The sequence below is a fragment of the Dermochelys coriacea genome, chromosome 11 (assembly GCF_009764565.3).
Source record: "Dermochelys coriacea isolate rDerCor1 chromosome 11, rDerCor1.pri.v4, whole genome shotgun sequence".
Classification (NCBI taxonomy): Eukaryota; Metazoa; Chordata; order Testudines; family Dermochelyidae; genus Dermochelys; species Dermochelys coriacea.
This window is the reverse complement of record NC_050078.2, coordinates 19,460,065-19,475,128: the sequence shown is the minus strand read 5'-3', so window position 1 is coordinate 19,475,128 and position 15,064 is coordinate 19,460,065.

The window sequence follows — 15,064 nt, the reverse complement described above, 5'->3', positions numbered from 1 at the left end:
TCTTCCAGGAGCCGCTTAAGGCAAGCACCGCTCAGATCCTGCACCCCCTGAGCCTCTCCCCATGCCCCAACCCCTTGCCCCAGCCCTGATCCCCCTCCCACTCTCCAAACCCTTCGATCCCAGCCCGGAGCACCCTCCTGCACCCCAAACCTCTCATCCCCAGCCCCACACCAGAGCCGCACCCCCTCCCGCACCCCAACCCCAATTTTGTGAGAATTCATGGCCCGCCATACAATTTCTATTCCACGATGTGGCCCTAAAGCCAAAAAGTTTGCCCACCCTGATGTAGCCCAAAAAGGGGATTTTCACATATAGACCAAGAGGAGTATCTGGCTTAAAACATATGCCTCCCAGCTAAAACCCAAATTCTGCTATCCCAGTCACACTTCATCTTTCTTTTTAGCTGTAAATTTCTCTCTATCACAAAACAAACCGTGTTAAAGGCCACATTTATTAAAAGGCCACCTGCCCTCTGGGACCATCCCTAGATATCGCTAAGTTAATGCGCCTATATTAAGCAAGAACCATAAAACCCACCCAGAAGAGGTCACAAATACAAAAGCACTCTCTTCTAAGAAACCAGTGGAATACTTTGGCATTCAGCCCCCAGAAAGCATACTCTATATGAGCATAAAGTTTGTGCCTAAGAGAATGCACGTTGCATGGTTCTTTGCAATGCTTTAAAATTTTAGGCTGATGCACCAGGCATCAATTAAGTATAATTATATTTAAAAACTATGTTAAAATAACATTAAGATGGCAAAGTCAAGTTGTATGGATCCAAGGGTGTGGGTCCTTGTTTTGGTGGGTCTAGAACGCAGGGCCCTGGGCCTCTGACACTCCCTTTTCGTGACCAAAGCAGCACCTCACCAACGCTGGGAGGTCGGGCTCCACAGAAAGACCTATCAGAATGCCAAATGTGTGCAGTTTCCTGATTGGCTCACACCCAGTATGCAAGCCTGGAGTTAAGCCAGGCGGCTGTCCAAGCAATGGGGCAGACTCTATGCTGCTGCTGCATAGGGCTCTTGCCTGACTCCTGCAATCTGCATCTAACACCTTTTGCTGGATCCTGCTCCGCTCCCATCCATTTGACGTTCCTACCTTGCTCCTGCTCCATGTGTGATCCTGGTCTCATCTCTGCCTTCTGCTCCCATACGCCCCTCCTGACCAGTAGCTGCCAGTCCCAGCTCCAATTCCAGGTAATTTTCTGGCTACTGACCCCAACTTGATACCTGATTACTTTTCCTAGACCCTCCCATTAGGCCAGACTGCCCACTCCCCAATTCCTAACACAAGTACTCCCAAGTTAGGAAATGCCAGGATGAAGGTTGCCTGTGCAATCTTGATTGACCCCTCTTGTGTATATGCATTATGCTACCGTCTTCAGTTACATGATCACATGCTACTTTTTCCCCTACAGGACCACTGCCTCATTCAGTGGACATCATGAACAGTGTTCACTAAATGGATTGCTATTTAATAATGTATATTTTTTCCTCATCATTCACTGTGTAGCACCATGCATTATTTACTGCACACCATCCAAAATATTAATTTATTTCTGGGCTTTACTGTGGTGCCCTGATCATTGTATCTAAGTGATTTACAAACATTTATGAACTTATCTTCAAAACACCCCTTTTAGGTGAGGTGGTATTATTATCCTTCTTTTACACATGGGAAATAGACACAAACTGAAGACAACCAGAACTGTTCACTAATTTTAGGTACCATAACCCAATCTGAGAACACTAGGGCCTGATTTTTCACAGTACTTAGCATTCTATAGTTCTTTTTAGGTTCAGAGTAGAGCTCCCATTGACTTGAGCTGCATGGGCAAATCTGCAAATCAGATCCCATCCCAGGCATCTAAATGTTGGGTACACAGAAAATTAGGAACACACAGTGTCACCTGTGAAAATTTTTGTTTAAGTGACTTGCCCTGCATCACACAGGAACTCTGTGGAAGAGGCAGGTATTGAATCCAATTCTCCATGGTGCCATTCAACCACTTTAACAATGAGAGTATCCGTTCTCTTCCAGCAGTTCTCCGTCTCTGTGGCAGTCACCACACACCTTCCAACTTCTAGAACAAATATGGCAGAGATCCTACAGACAACAGTGGCAGGAAGAAAGAAGAAAAAATAGGGTAGAGGTCCTGTAGAAAAAAAGTAATGTGATCCTGTAATTAAAGACACTATTATAATACACACAAGGGGGGAAAACAGAGGGTTGCCCAGGCAACCTTAATTATGGCATTTCCTAACTTCTCAGTGTTGGACTTTGCAACCTTAGTGTTACATTAAAAACATTTTATGAAAGTAATTGCCTAAGTTTTTAAAAAACATAAAACAAAACTTAACATGTCAGAAATTCCATCAAATGGAACCATACTGACCACATATGTATCATCAGCAAGACTGGGATCTTTAGAGCCACAGCACTGCCCTCTACCACTTGAGCCAATGGTGTATCTATAGCTACAGATACAGAGGGTGTTATCTTTAATATGGACCTGTCAATAGAAGGGATGGAGAGGATACACACTGCCAGTGGCTTTCACAGCTATTTGTTGACAACAAAGGAGCGTTGAGAGTCTGAAATAATGGGTTTTATTCCAAACTCTGCAGGAAAGTGTGCTCTAGTGGTTACAGACCCTTCTGCTCCTGTCCCCTCCCAGCTGGCTCCTGTCCACTCCGTGGTATTGGGGATGATCTTCCCAAATAGAGTCCGGGGTGCTGTGAAGCTCATTATGCACAGCCCACTGGAACCAGATGCTGAACAAAGCAGATCTCTAGCCTTTAGCATTGAGTGATCACTGAACACCACGCACTCTGCTCCTATCCTCAATCCCTCCACTGCTATCTCCCATGACTCCTACCCATCCCCACCTAATGCTTGCTCCTGCCCTCCCTGACTCCTGACCATGTTCCCCCACTCTGCTCCTATCCCCCCACCATGGCTCCTGCCCCTCCCTTTACCCCCCTGCTCCACCCCTTGGTCCTATTCCATGCCATCTTCTATCCTCCCTGGCACTTGCCCCTCTCCCCTGCACCTGTTTCTAACCCCTGTCCCTCCCTAGGCTCCTATCCCTTCTCTGCCCTGCCCTACCTCCCTCCTGCACCCCTCTGCATTCAAATCAGGCTACTTTTTTTCCTCCTCCTCTTCCTCCCAGCCTGGTACCAACAGAGGTGGCATGGGGCATACAATCTCGCTGCTCTCAATTCCCGTGTCCGGTGCCACAGTGGCCCCGGCCTGACAGGAGTAATCACAGGGCAGAAAGCCCTGCTCAGCCCCAGCATCTCTGGGATGGAGCATGTGCAGTCACTTTGTGGGGATGGGATGGCACTGGCACAGATGCAGTGGCGTCAGCAGTTATGAGCAATGAGAGGATGGAGCATGCTTAGTGCAGATAATCTTTAGAGAATTCAGCTGCCAAATCCTAACAAGTCTCTACTGCGCATGTGCAAACTGTGATCAAACTTGGTCAAATTTGGGATGTCAAAAGACACATCCTGACACAAGAGTGCACCTCTGCCCAGAGAAATTTCAAGTCCCAGCACGAAGGCAATAGAGCTGCTCAACCGAGTGATTTTTTTTTAAAACAAGGGCAAAACAATATTTTTCCCCAGTCTCGTTCTTGGACATCGCTAAAATATGTCAACCAGCAGCAGACACCCAACATAGAAAATTTCAGCCCAAAGAGTTAAAAGCAACTGAAAACAGGATCTTATAATTAAAAGAGTTGCAATTAATATTGTGAGCCAGATCTCAGCTGTTGTAAACTAACATAATTCCAACTGCACAGCTGGGAAATTGGCCCTTTGTTATTATTTCAGCTATGTCTAGAGTAACTGGTATATGGAACAAATTTTGGCTACAAATGACCTAATATACATTTAAATTCTGATTGTTTTTAAATAAGAGTTTCAAACATTTCATAAAAATAAAAATACCTATATTCAAGTGTAAACACAAGGAAATTGTTTTTATATCAAATTAAGATGATTTAAACTATATGGATTCCACTCATCTCTTTGAGCAAATGTTTCAACCATGTTTATTGAAAGACCTACCTTCCTTAAGAAACCAATTTTTGTAGCTCCTTGGAGTGGCTACCTAACACAGATGTCTTTGGATTAGCCTGTGCAGTTTTGTAAATAAGGATTTGTATACAGAAAATAAATATTAGGTACAATGTAACCCACAAAATTTGTCTCCCAAATAAGCTCAGTAAGATGTTTTAAGTGGCCCAGCATGTTGTATCTCAGTTCTTATCCTGAATTAAGAATTTAATTTAAGTATTACTCCTGTTTTCCAATAGCTTTCAGTCAGACAACATGTTGATTTTAAAGCTTAGTTAAACTGTTCCATGGCATTAACCTCAGTCTCAATTCTGATGTATTAATTCTTTCCGAACCTCAACATTATTTGCTTTCTTATAATAAAGGCTTGTTACTTTTCTCGTGTGTTAAGGTAAGTCTCCATGTAATATTGTTATCTCTGGGGTTTAAACTCCTCTGTGAAATTCATAGCCTTTGATAGTTATACTAGGAGGAACTGGAAGCATAAGTCATTATAAAGTTGGTTTGTAAACATAAGCAAATGTCCTACAAAAATCTTCTCTGCATTCATGACCAGAAGGGATGAGAGTACCTGAAGAATCCATGTTTCAGAGTAGCAGCCGTGTTAGTCTGTATTCGCAAAAAGAAAAGAAGTACTTGTGGCACCTTAGAGACTAACAAATTTATTAGAGCATAAGCTTTCGTGAGCTACAGCTCACTTCATCGGATGCATTTGGTGGAAAAACATGAAGAATCCATGCCACATTTTACAGAAGACCAAGTACATGATTGAACAGGAGAGCAGACCTCTTCTATGTAGACCACCAGCAAAGCTGGGTGTAGTCCTTGAAGCTGCTAGTTACTTAGCCTAAGAATAAGTTTTAGTCTATTAATGGAACACAACAAAATAGGTATTCACAAAAGTGAATAGGATTATGTAATGCCTTGTAGTTGCTAAGAAAGAATTTACATTTGTATTATTTCAAAAGAATGTATCCCATGAACAGCTAAAATTTGCATAGACCCTATAGCCTGACAACTTTCCACTTACTCATTTGCTGATCTGTCCAACCATCACTTCCCTTGCAGAATTGCCGTGCAACACTGAAAACACAATATCTCATACAGCCAGAGGGAGAATCAATGGTTTCTGTGGCCTGTTGGTCTGTTTTCAAAAGAACTCTCACTTCTCAATGTCTCAGTTGCTGTGCCTCATTTACACTATGGTTCTTGTACGCCATTCTCACAGTGTAAGGAGGCTTGGGAGCGGGCATAATCATAATTTTTGGCCACTTTAAGTCAGAGTGATGTAAAGAGGACTTAGTGTAAAAGAGAATCTGGTCGATGGGTTTTAAGATGTGATAATTAGTACACAGGGAACTGGATTGAAATCTGTCAACTTTCTGCACTAGGGCCATTTAGGACTTGCAGGGTAAAGTCCTGGCCTAATTGAAGTGGATGGGAGTTTTATCATTGATTTCAATGGAACCAGATGTAGATGAAATCCTGCAGTGTCTATATGTACCTCCTCTAGCCTTAACTAGAGCTGCACGGTTGACCTAAAAGTCCAAAAGGATTCTCTTATCCCATCCCATTTCCTGAGCCATCCGATCCTCCTATTTAGTAGTTTGGTAAAATAAAATAAAATTTAAATTTAAAATTAAAATAAAAGCATATTTTTACACTGCAGGCTCCTTGGGTTAGTCTAAGGCAGAGCTTCAAGTTAAAATACATTTTTAAAAAGAACTTCTTTCAGGGAGAGGAAAGAACTCTGCCTTCTGTTATTTGCTGTCAAGGAGGCAAGCTGCTTTTTCATCCATCTCAAGAAGTTCACAATATGATTCGCAAAATATCAGGAATAATAGCATAAAATGGTGACGTAAATCCCAGAGGGAACAATGCAGCTTTTGTGCAGAACTCTCATCAGAGCTCTTGGAAATCATGCAATGGGAAGGGATGCTTGAATTTGGGTTCTTACTCAGAGTTCTTACATGTTACAGCACTTAATTTGTTAGTCTCCAAGGTGCCACAAGGACTCCTCTTTGTTTTTACAGCACTTGAAATGTCTGAATAGCTTGAAATGCAAATAAATCCATGATTTTAGTGTCTACAATCAACACCCCCCCAAAACACGCCTTTCAAGATCCTTGGATCCTACACATGACTATCACAACATGTGGTATACCTTATCCAGTGCATTAAATGCCCCAATAACAACTTTGTGGATGAAACTATACAATCACTTTGCTGTTGAATGAACTCTCACAGGAAAATGATAAAAGACAAATACCTTATCACCTGTGAGTGAACACTTTTCACAAAGCAATCGCTCTATAGCTGACCTATCAGTCCTTATCTTCAAATGAAACCTGTACAACACTTTCAAAAGGAGAGTCTGGGAGCTTAAACTCATTAAGCTAGACACCAAAAACCCTGGACTAAACAGAGACACTGAATTTATGGTTTATTACAACAATCTGTAACCCACTAACCCTCTCTTTGTCCTATGACTGCAGAAGTGTTAACAGGCCACTGTACCTTGAATGCTCCCTTACAATACATGCTAACTGCTTATGCTAAACAATGTCTTCCAGCTTGCTTTTTGTGTGAGGCTGGGAGTTTCTTTCTCAGACTTGAAGAAGAGCTCTGTGTAAGCTTGAAAGCTCGTCTCTCTCACCAACAGAAGTTGGTCCAATAAAAGATATTACCTTAGCCACCTTGGCTCTCTCATACTTCTGCGGAAAAGGACCTAGGACCTAGGGGTGACAGTGGACGAGAAGCTGGATATGAGTCAGCAGTGTGCCCTTGTTGCCAAGAAGGCCAATGGCATTTTGGGTTGTATAAGTAGGGGCATAGCGAGCAGATCGAGGGACGTGATCGTTCCCCTCTATTCGACACTGGTGAGGCCTCATCTGGAGTACTGTGTCCAGTTTTGGGCCCCACACTACAGGAAGGATGTGGATAAATTGGAAAGAGTACAACGAAGGGCAACGAAAATGATTAGGGGTCTAGAGCACATGACTTATGAGGAGAGGCTGAGGGAGCTGGGATTGTTTAGTCTGCAGAAGAGAAGAATGAGGGGGGATTTGATAGCTGCTTTCAACTACCTGAAAGGGGGTTTCAAAGAGGATGGCTCTAGACTGTTCTCAATGGTAGCAGATGACAGAACGAGGAGTAATGGTCTCAAGTTGCAATGGGGGAGGTTTAGATTGGATATTAGGAAAAACTTTTTCACTAAGAGGGTGGTGAAACACTGGAATGCGTTACCTAGGGAGGTGGTAGAATCTCCTTCCTTAGAGGTTTTTAAGGTCAGGCTTGACAAAGCCCTAGCTGGGATGATTTAACTGGGACTTGGTCCTGCTTTGAGCAGGGGGTTGGACTAGATGACCTTCTGGGGTCCCTTCCAACCCTGATATTCTATGATTCTATGATACCTTCTAATAACATTTATGTTTAAGGGTATGTCTTCAGCGCAGAGTTAACTCAAGTTTTCTACACTCTCAGGGTAGCCTGGTTTGAGCGAAAGCAGATACACTGCAAAAAACCACTAGAGCTGCTGTATCCACACTGGTGTTGCATGCACTCACTAAGACTTCTGGGGGCATATCCTGTAGTAATTTGCACTTCAGTCAGCTGAGCCAATCTATTAATTCTTCACTAGTGAATTGTGGGAAAACTTGCCAGTCCTTTCTGGGCCAATGGGGGGAGTTGTGACAAGGCACTAGAAGGACTGGTGACACTAGAGGACAGCTAGCCTGTGTCCATGCTACAGAATGGTTGCATTAGCACCAGACAAGGTGTACAAACTTGAGCTGAAGCCTATACCTCTTGACAGGACAGCCAATTCCAATTAAAAGCTCTACCACACTAAAGATAAGGGGTTTTGTATGCAGACAGGACTCAAGTTGGGGCAACATTCTAGTTACAGATCAAGTTAACTTAGCAGTGAAGGCCAGCTGGAAGCGTACACACCTGCAGGAATGTTTGCCATGATTGCTCAGTTTGCAATATTTAAGTCACCATGCTAAACTTGAGTCCAACCCACACACATTTTCAAATCAAGCCAAGGCACTAGTTCTCAAATGAGAAGTATAGCCCCTGTTAGGGGCTCCTGTTAGAAGTCATTGATGCATAGTATTCAGGACCTAAGTGAATGGGTGGATTAAATCACTTCCTTGAGGCTCCTTTGTAGTGAAGAAAATCTGAACACAAAAAGGGTGCTAGTACCCACTAGCCATCTGACAAGCCTGTGCAGTCAGAGGGACAGGGTGGTGCTAATGGGATTTCCTAGGTTTAAGACTCTTTGAAACTTTTGCTATTTTTGCTGAAGCCATGTTCAAAAAAGTTAAATTAGAACGGTAAGTAGGAAGCATGGTCTAGTGGGCAGGGACCTGGCCTAGCCATAGAGACTTGGGTTCAGTTTCTGAGTCATCCAAAAACTTTCTGTTTGATACAGGGCAACGAGGATGGGACCCAAACTAGGCAGATATTGTCTGGGAGCCAAGAATAGGCTCGTCAGGTCTATGGCATCATTTCCCCTCTTCCTCCTGGTACCATGTTGAAACCCCATCACTGGAGATGAGTGAGGGTAGGGCTCTGCCATGGTTGGGGATGGGGTGAGAGGAGAAGCTAGTTCTTGTGGCATTCCCCCTCCTACATATCCCCATCCTCACAACAGAAGATATCTCAGTTTGTGGGATATTCGTTGCAAGCATTTAAAGAACTCAAAACTATGATCAGCTTGGGAGTGATCTGAACAAACAAATATCTGTTGCCCTTTTAAAAAACAAAACCACTTTGTGTTCTCACAATTTATTACTTAACTAGCTCTCATATAATTGGGTTCCCCACTGCTCCCAGTCAGAAACATAACACTTGGTACATTGCTCCATTTTGAAACCTAGGGTTGGTCATTTTCTGTACTCAACTTATTAATAATAAAATAATAAATTTCCACTCTAATATTCAGATTTCAATGTTTCAGTTTTACATATATATATTTTCTAACAAGCCAATATGTAAATGTGGGTTTTTAAACAAAGCAACTCCCTATCATCGAAAGATATTGATAACTTCCAAAGAGTCCAATGACTAGACTGGTTCACAAGGGGAAAGAGAGCTGGCTGCCTTGGAGGTACAATGAAAAACAATTGGCAACGGAATCAATTGCAGCTGGAACATGGGAGCACCATGAACAAAAGAGTCCCTTTCTGGGACCTAACAGTTGTGTACTGCCTGTCTCAACCACCTAGACATATTTCTCTAATTGCTGGAAGTTTAAAAATATGTCACTGACACACACACACACACACAAATTTACTCTGCTTTCAGAGTTTTTTTTTTTAAACACATACTTTGGGCTGAGTTGATTACAATGCATCCTATCAGCTAGGTAGATATTGCTTTGCAGAGAGGTCATGAAATCCACAGCAACAAAAAAGCTAGTTAAAAGCCATTATTTCACTCTCTCATTTTCATTATAGTATAGTCATAAAGGGATCCAAGGCATTGACTGCAGCCTTTGAGATGTTTTAGAAATGTTATAATGATGCCAGCTGGTACAAAGAAAAAGTTTAGGCTAAAAGCACAGGTACAGTAACATTATATAAAAAATAGTCAGTTAAACAATTCCCCAAATTAACTGTTGCTTGTGTAACCTGCGGCTATAAAAATCTTGATTGGGCCAGCAAACTTTCAAAGCCCACATCCTGTCTGTCTTCTTGCCTTAGGGAGCCTTTTGTATGAAACTCATTGTTAAACAAAGCAGCTACTCCAGCAAAGGAATCACTTTAGGAATTTAAGCCTCATGTGAAAGGATTATCAGAAGCCATTGTTTTGATGTTTCTTAATTTGCTGTGTTTAAGAGAGGAAATCTTAAACCCATTTATAGTCTCAATTCATTAAAACCCCTTGGTTTGTTTCCATGGAAGTCAAGTTAATTTACCCTAAACTGTTCTAAAGTGTAGTTTTTGCATAAAGTGTGTATTAATTCTAAGGATGCATCTGAAGTTCATTAAGCCATGCACCTCTGTGTGAAAGTGATCAGTTCTCTCTTGCATATATCACAGACAAGTGGCATATATAGGACTCTAAATAGGGCAACAGCAATATAAATGTCAACTGAGCTGAATAATGTTCAATAAATAACATTTAGTAATTTGAAAAATGCCACTTCACATACTTCTTGGGCCTACAGAAAGTAGTGTTTTAAATTTATTGCTTTAAACAAATTAATTAATTTTGTATCTTTGACTTCGCTTTTACCAAGCTATAATAGTCCAGAAGTAAAAAGAAAAGGAGGACCTGTGGCACCTTAGAGACTAACAAATTTATTTGAGCATAAGCTTTCGTCCGATGAAGTGAGCTGTAGCTCACGAAAGCTTATACTCAAATAAATTTGTTAGTCTCTAAGGTGCCACAAGTCCTCCTTTTCTTTTTGCGGATACAGACTAACACGGCTGCTACTCTGATTCTAGAAATAGTTATCTTTATCACATAGGAGTCAGGTGTAGATTCCTTACTACTCATCCAGACTCCTCACTGCTTCTGGAAATCTAAAGATATAGGGGGAAAGGACATTTCCCATCGTTGATGGGCAAGAGCCTGGTCCCTTTCCCACTGGATTAGAATTTTATCACAGGTTTCAGAGTAGCAGCCGTGTTAGTCTGTATTCGCAAAAAGAAAAGGAGTACTTCTGGCACCTTAGAGACTAACAAATTTATTAGAGCATAAGCTTTCGTGAGCTACAGCTCACTTCATCGGATGCATGGAAGTGAGCTGTAGCTCACGAAAGCTTATGCTCTAATAAATTTGTTAGTCTCTAAGGTGCCACAAGTACTCCTTTTCTTTTTGCGAATTTTATCACAGAAATTCATGTATTTGTGGCCACCACACTTGATTATTGTAATTTTCTGTGCCTATATGCGTAACTGCTGAGCTTAACAAAAATTGCAATTGGTTCAGAACACATCACCACAACTGTAGAGCAACACAAGCTACCAAGAAGAGCACATCACCCCCGGGCTCTGCTCTTTTCAATCCCTTCCTGCAGGTTACCAAGTCAAATTAAAGATTTTGCTCCTCATCTCCAAAGCTCTCTCAATTTAAATGAGGCACCGCTTCACCATGTGTGTTGATGACTTCCCTTGACAGCTCCATTCTGCTGCAACTATGAAACTGTCAAATTCAAGAGTGAAACCTGCATGCGCAGCAGATAATACTTTCTCAGTAGCTATCCCACAAATCTAGAATTGCCACAGAAGAGATCAAAATGATCAGCCACCTCAGGACATTCTCAGTAAAATACACAACCCATTACTTCTGTAAGCCTGCCCACAATGACAACACCAAAAAAATCCCTGTTGGCTGGAGGGAAGAGAAAGAGAAAAATATATTGTGTGTACACATCGTAGAGTGCTTTCAGTAACCCAGCTGCACTGATGCCGTTGCGCTGCTGTAGCACTGCTAGTGCAGATGCTATATGTTGATGAGAGGGAGCTCTCCTGTCGACTTAATTAGGGCTTGTCTACAAAGTTAAGTCAACATAAGGCAGTTTACATCAACCTAACTATGGAGGTGTACACACTGCCATGCTCCTCCCACCGGTTTAACTCTCCTGCTACACCAACATCAGAAAACTATCTCAACGAGAGGAGTAGCACTTAGGGCGACGTAGTTAGAGTGACGCAGTGTCAGTGTAGACACTGCGTTGCTCACGCCTCTCTAAGTGGCCATCAGGAGGCATCTCACAATGCCATAGACGACTGGTGTCTCCTGATACTGGCAGGGAGGGGCAGAAGGTTACAGGGTGGAAACATGACCCCCCCCAAGGTCACCTCTGGGAGGAACTTCCAATCCACCTCCCTAGGGTAATGCAGCCAATTCCGCCAGTTCCTGGGGGTTGGGGACACAGGAGCAGGGAGTATATGCCTCTGGGCCCAGCTGGGGCCAGCCCTGGTCCAGGGAAACTCACAGCACCAGTATCTCCCCGGAGCTCACGGATACCTCAGCTGGGGAGGTCCAGGGGGCAGGCAATGCGCCGCTCTCCGGCTGAGCAGAGGTGAGGGAACCTGCTCCCGGCATCTTCCCCAATCACCTCCACGCCTTGCACCTGCTCTTCCCACCCCACCAGAGTTACTTGCAGGGGGCTCTGTCCTTCTCCCTCTGTGCCTCCTGGCACACTTCCACCTCACTCAGCCGCTCTCTCCAGCAGCCAGGCCCAGGTGGGGAATGGGACGGAGCTGCTTCTCACACCGGCTGAAGGTGGCAGCTGCCTGAAAGACAGCCCAGCTGGGGAGGCAGAGTCCCCTGACCGCCTTTGCCCTGCCCTTCCCACAGGCCCATCCCTTACCAAAGCCCCTCCCCCGCTCGCTCCATTTCCCATCCCTCAGTTAGGACCACACATTATCACAGCTGCAATGAGTTTATTAAAGGCCCACTCCTGAAGCCCAAATGCAAATCCATAAAGCACAACCACAGAAATGCACACTTGTCCAGATACTTATATAAATAAATCTGCGGAAACTGACTCCCACTCCTACATGCAGATACACACATATATTCATAAAAAGAAAAGGAGTACTTGTGGCACCTTAGAGACTAACAAATTTATTAGAGCATAAGCTTTCGTGAGCTACAGCTCACTTCATCGGATGCATTTGGTGGAAAAAACAGAGGAGAGATTTATATACACACACACACAGAGAACATGAAACAATGGTATATAAATCTCTCCTCTGTTTTTTCCACCAAATGCATCCGATGAAGTGAGCTGTAGCTCACGAAAGCTTATGCTCTAATAAATTTGTTAGTCTCTAAGGTGCCACAAGTACTCCTTTTCTTTTTGCGAATACAGACTAACACGGCTGCTACTCTGAAACACATATATTCATGTGTGCACATCTAGCATGCACTAATACATATACTTCCACATTATTTATTACTACAATTGTTGTTTAGTGCCTAGAGACCCCAACTAAGATCAGCGCTCCAGGGTGGTAGGTGCTGGACATACACATAAAAAGAGAGAGTCTGCAACAAAGAGTTTATAACGTAGCTAGACAAAGGTGGGGAGAAATGTATAGTACATTGGCTCTTCTGCAATTACGAGTCAACAATGTTCACTTTTTAAGAAATAATACATTTCTTTTAGAGTTCCCTTCTCTTTTAAAAACTTGTTATGAAATGAATAAACACAATTTATGTCATCAATTTTTTTGTGTGCAAGCCAGCAAAAGGAATAAAAGTAAAAGAGTTAGGCTGCAAATTTTATTCACACAGGTATACACACATGCAGCAATACACGCACCTCCTTATACAAACAGTCTCTTACACACATACAATGCATGCATGCACACATTTGCCTACAGAGAGACACTTTTTCATACACTTTTCCAGGGATTGCCTAAATCACCCAGCCAGGAAGGGAGGAAGGTGGACTGGAGGGGAAAAGATGGGGGTGGGAGGAGAGAGGATGGGGAGGGAAAGAGGCCAAGGATGAGAACAGGGTGACGGTAAGGGGGTGTGAAGGAGAGAGGAGGGGTGAGGGGTATGTGGGGTGGATGGGGACGCAGGGGGAAGCAGAAGGCTACAGATGCATGAGGATGTGGGGAGCACAGGGGTGTATAGGGATATAAGGAGTGCAGCAGTGTATGGAGGTGAATGGGGTGCCGGCTCTGAGAGGTGGAGAGAATGGGTGGGAGAGCGCTGTAAGGGGTACAGGGCTGGGATGGGTAGGTGTGGGGGGCCAGGATGGGATGGGACGGGAGACGGATGCAGTGAGGGGAATGGAGGATGGGGATGGGACAGGGAGGGATGCAATGATGGGGGATGGGGAGGGTTGGGGCGGGGAGGGATGCAGTGAGGGGGTGGGAGTGTAGCCTCATTCCCAGCACTCGGAGACAGGGATACATACCTCCAACTCCTGGGTGCTGGCAACGGGGCAGAGACTGTGGTTCGTCGCAGGGCATATGCCGCAGCTCGAGGCCAGCCACACGAGGAGTGCGAGAAGAGGGCTGGGCAGCCATGGGAGAGGTGCACGCCACGTGACCCCTCAACAGGCACCTGCTGAGCGCTTGCAAGTCGCCTTCATGCTAGTTCCTCCCCTGCCCTGACCCAGCCAATGGGAGCTGCACCTTGCAGCCGGGGCAAGGGAGGAACTAAGGCTAGGAGCCGGACATGCCGCTTGCTTCCCAACCTGGGAGCTGTGCGGCGCAGCAGCTAGCAAGGAGCCTGCCAGCCCCATTGCACGGCGTTGTGAACCGGACAGTCAACGGCACAGTCAGCAGGGCTGACCAGAGCCGCCAGGATCCCTTTTCGATTGGGTGTTCCAGTCAAAACCTCACATCTGGTCACCTACTCCCCTGGCACATTTCCCACTCGCTTGTCCCCTGTCCCTGGCAGCCAGGCCTGAGCAGGGAGTGGAGGGAATAGGCTGTCACTACCTCCCCAGCCAGGTTCTCACAAGCAGACACCCTTAGCAAACATGAGTAGCAGCTGGGGACAGGAGCCGAACATGCCAGGGGGCCGACAAGGTGGGAGAAGGACGTAGCTGCTCTCCCTCCCCTTCCCCCCGCAGGCCGAGCAGAAATCTGGGGGGAACTTGACTCCGAATGCCCCCCACACACATTGCCTATGCACAATGCCCACCCTGACCACTCTGGTCACGCTTTCAAACTCCACTGCCCTACAGCCAGGTATGCAGACATGCACCTCTTTTAAAGCCCCAGGAAGATTTGAAATTGCTCTTCCTGTTTGCCTCGTGTGGAGAGCTCATATAGCTAGTGCCCAGCTGAGCAGGTTGGCTCCACGCAGCAAACACGCTCCTGCCTAAAGTACATGGGAGATGGTGGAACTGCTAGGTCTATGGGGAGAGGAGGTTGTGCAGTCACAGCTCCACTCCAGCCTCAGGAACTTGCTCAGGGCATGGAGGAGAAGGGCTGTGATAGAGCCATGCAGCAGTGCCATGTAAAAACTAAAAAGAGCTGTGGCATGCATTGCAG